Source organism: Octopus bimaculoides, chromosome 4, assembly GCF_046866305.1.
Source record: "Octopus bimaculoides isolate indiv1 chromosome 4, ASM4686630v1, whole genome shotgun sequence".
Classification (NCBI taxonomy): domain Eukaryota; kingdom Metazoa; phylum Mollusca; class Cephalopoda; order Octopoda; family Octopodidae; genus Octopus; species Octopus bimaculoides.
In genome coordinates, this window is record NC_142931.1 from 64,653,817 (window position 1) to 64,658,816 (window position 5,000).

Here is a 5,000-nt window from a genome sequence, read left to right on the forward strand (position 1 = left end):
ATGGAATGGAACAGGTAAAATCCATTCTACATATGTTTCCTAGATAACAGGTTCTCCTATGCAATAATTACTCAAAGTGGGGTACTTATCTAGCTGCTCATTAGATGGAATTTCAAATTATATGATCGGTGAGAACGTAACCTTCATATCATTAAGTTTTCTTGGGCTTACTGAGCAGCGAGCTGAATACTCTTCGTTGACTAATTATTACATCACAGAACCTACAAATTATGAAACATATGTGACCTGGATTTTATCCGTTCCACTCCCTTATTTGGATATTTATTCGCATTAATAGAAACTCAAGATGCCAACTGTGAGTTACACAAAATACAGCCAATCGAAATTCGATATGGGAAAACCTACAGTTTTCGACACCAATAAATTACTATTGTCCCTAAACATTGTTTTTTATACGTGCACGGACTGCTCGACGCTTGCAAAGTTCATACACGTAGATGATTGGATCTTACAATTACATATAAATAAATATATGTATTGTGTAATGTGTTTGTATGTGCTTGAATATATGTATACATATATATGCATGTGTGTGTGTGTGTGTGTGTATGTGTGTATGTGTATGTATATGTGTGTATGTGTGTGTATTTTTGTCTGTCTGATCTCCAACTTTTTACAACGATGGTTATCTGCTTTACGTTTCGAAAAGAGACGGTAGAATTTCTATCAGATATAACAAGTATGCAGGTGGATTTCTTCGACTAAAGCCCTTCAAGTCGATGTTCCAGCGCGATTGCAGTTCAATGACTGAAGCAATTAAAAGAAAACAGAATTACTTCTTTTAATGCACTCAGTACTTTCAATGTGCCTTCAAGAGTCACCAGTTGTTTTCTTAGGTATATAAATGTTTAAAGTTATTTAATTGGAATAATAATCTTTATACATCTGTGTGTGTGTGTGTGTGTGTGTGTGTGTGTGTGTGTGTGTATGTGTGTGTATGTGCATGTATGTATATATAAATGTATATATGTATGTATGTATTTTCCAATACATACATCCAATGACTATTCTAAACTTATATTTGCTTAATAGGAATCCTTTTGAAATAATATTTAACCGATTTAATTTTAGAAAACCTGAAATAAAACTTGGCACAAGCTTGTGAACTTATACATCATTGAAAGAAATATAATACTAGGGATCATAAAATCATATAGATTATGTTGAATGTAACCTAATCTTGGCAACATGGGAATTATGTCACTGGTTTCGTCTTCGAGAAATAGGTTTAAATATCTAAACCAGAAACAGTTTAAGGGTACTATAGCCGGTATTATTCCTGCCAATTGGGATAAACATTGCTTAAACATTTCAAATTAATGTATATCAAATTTATAGTGTATATTTATTACGCACATTCAGGTTTGACGATGTTCATTCTTACTAAAACAGTTGTTGAAACTAATTAAGTGATGCTCTATCCGTAAAATTATGCTTTTTTAAGTTTTAATCTAAATATATGCTGATATGAAGGAACATTCTAGCTGGTTTTGCACATGCAAGCAAGCTTATAACATCTATTGGATTTATTGCAATGCTATTACGTGTTGGAACTGGCCGATGGGTAATAGCGCCGCATAATGGGAACAAAATTCAAATTTTGTGTATTCAGAGGTAATTCTACCAAGCGTAATACTGCAGACAGAAGGTTTTAACGTCTCGAATATATTAATTATGTGTTGTTGATATTATAATATATATTCATTTCTTTATTGCCGACAGGAGTCTAAAGACAGAGGGGATTAAGGGGATTAAGTCGATTAACTGGTACTTATTTAATTGACCCCGAAAGGATGAAAGGCACAGTCGACTTCGGTAGAATTTGAACTCAGAACGTAACGGCAGACAAAAAAACGCTAAGCATTTCGCCCGGCGTGCTAACTTTTCTGCCAGCTCGCCGCCTTAATATTAAAATATATATTAAACTGACGTAATCTAAATATAAGTCAATAACTTGCTTCTTTCAACATGAGAGACATTGCATTTGAAATATATTTTTAAGGATAGTTTTGCAAATAATTTATTTAGTTTTTAACATTTACAGAATTAGCTAAACATCCCGATATCAATGATAATAAAACTACGTGTATCATCCATGATGAGGATTTAATGATCTGTTAAAATTACTCAATCATTCCAATCATTTAAACTTACCGTGAGTGGAATCAATTTTCCGTGAATACTGTACATGATTTCTTTGCATGATAAATATCCCCATTTAATACTGGTGTTTCAATTATATATTCATCGACAAAAATATTAGTGAGATTGAATACAATTTATATATTTTTTCTGCTTGGTTTCCTTAAGAAATCTTCAAATGATGTTTATATAAAATTGAATTTGATATTCGATGAGATTTTGTTGTTACGCCTTGAGCATATAGTCTTTGCGTGCAGATAAAGTTGACTCACAATAATAAATTCAAAAGAAAAACCAGATAACCGAAGAAATTGCAGTTTTTTTTGTTTTTTTTTGCCAGTTATTTCTTAGTGTGTCTGAAATATTTTACCTGATATTGATGTATACTCCGTCAGTCTCGAAGATGAGTAACAATTTCTTCGATTAAATGGATACCTATTCGTGCAAATAGCAGGTAAGGGTCTACGTATTACACAGGCACATAACTTCATAATATATTTCAGCTAATGAATCATCGTGGCACAATGGGACAAGGGTGCACGTTTGAATGACAGTTACAATCCAGAGCAAGCTGTCTCGACGAGATTCTAAAGAGAGAGAGAGAGAGGCAGAGAAAGAGAGAAAGAGAGAGGGAGCACGGAGTACAGGATCGAATTTTTCAATGTATTCTTGACAACACTTCAACAATTCCTCTTTTTCACTCTCTTATTGTACCAAATTAAAGGGATATATATCTAAAAGGTGTCGGTGAAATAGGATCGTTTAGCATAGTTGTACTCAATAAGAGTAATCTCAATGTACATATAATGTATGGTACACTACTCCTAAATATTTCTTACATCTAAGGCGGCGAGCTGCTAGCAGAATCATTAACATGTCAAGCAAAATAGTTAGTCTGCCTTTACGTTCTGAATTCAAATTACGTCGAGTTGACTTTGTTTTTATCCTTTCAGGGTGTACTAGTTGAGCAATATGGTTGACGTAATTGACTAACCCCTACCCATTGTCTTGTGCAAAATTAAAATTCAATTTTCGGCTCTTTATGCTCTGACTCCAAATCCTGCCGTGGTCAGCTCCACCTTTCATCTGTAGAGGATTGATAAAATAAATTGCTAGTGAAATACTGTGGTCGATCGTATCGACGAACCTAAGTTTCCCAGTGTAGCTGGCCATGCGACTAAATTCAGAATTTGGGATAATCGACGTGTCAAGATGGGGATGTCTCAACACGGACTCATCAGTATTCAGAACATCACTGGCACAATTAACAGTCCGTCAGAAACTACCTGATCACATAGCACGAGGGAAATAAGTAATAAACAGTAGATGATTGAAAGCTATATTGTTTCTGACATCATGACGTAAATCGGTTCATGGGCAGTGTCACGTGAGATGTTTCGTACAAATTATATATGTATGTATTGTTTGACATAATAATAGCTGCGAAAACATTAAAATAACATTTCAATAACTAACAACAATGTAATCTAAGAGTTCATTAATACGCTGTAATTATAATATACGATATTTAGACTGGCCTAAACATTTATTTGTCTGCTGTACTTCAACTGCTTAGATAAGAGTTAAGTGGCTATGAAATATTTCTTCTAATTGAACTGAAACTATTCTCTTTTCGCATTTAGTTTATATTGCTATATATGATTTTCATACTTAAATCATTTGAAAGCACCGACAATGTAAGCCGCCACATTTGAAATGATCATGCTCCCTTTGAATAAACCAATTATGTGTCTAATTGAACGTATTTGATAGTGATAATTGCCGTGTCTTGAATTGTATTCAGCTAAGATAGATGCTGTTGAAGTCAAGATATTCAAAGTGCTAGAAATGCAACCAAATTCTTTCAAACCACACAGAACTACCTTAAAAAGAAAGGGAGCGTTAAATCGTGTAGTACTAGATATATGAAAATATATATTAGTCCTGACTGGAAAATCTTAAATTATAAGGATGTTCAATTCTAGTTGACCGGGGGCACACAACAACAACGAAACTATTAGTCTGTAATGTTCTAAGCTATCCTACATTAAATAAATATTATCAGAAATCATTTCTCAGAGACTCTGCTACGATATATGCACAACTATATTATCTATTAACACTTCTTCACCGCGCGTTTTCAGCGTAAATCAAATGATTGTTTCTTTAATATATTGTGTCACGTTGCGTTTGACGCTAGTTTACCCTGCCACGAATCCATTTCGCTGCAGTTCATTCAATATTAATTGTGCACTTGTTCATTAGCATAATTAAATACGCAGTTCAGTTCAGTTAACTAACCAAGTAAGTGTATCAAGAATTTTCAGAGGTTTTTATTCATTTACATCAAATAGACACCATTTCTCGCCAAGAATATTGAAGATAATTTGAAATTTATTCGAGTTTGAACGCATTGCAATCCATAGATACCCGATTATATGGCCCCTATTAATAATATATGACAAGAGCCAATGCTAAGATATTTTTCCATTCAACGAACATAAGATATATGAATGCGAACAGATTAGATTTGAAAACGATTATAGCAAAATTGCTACTACTAATGTAGACATTTTGTCAAAGGAAGATTGAATTGAAGCATCCAGATCATAAAATTATACATTTCATTGAGATCCCTGCTTATCTCCAGTATTCGCAGTGTTACAAAAACGAGATCATCATTGTTTGCTGTTCATAAAATACGGATATATTACAAATAGAATTTCTCGCTGAAAGAATTTCGCAAATATGAGTGAACATACGAAATTGTCATTAACTTCTATTCCTGCTCCTAATTACAGTGACATATTTTGCTATCCGCAATTAACCTGTCGCAG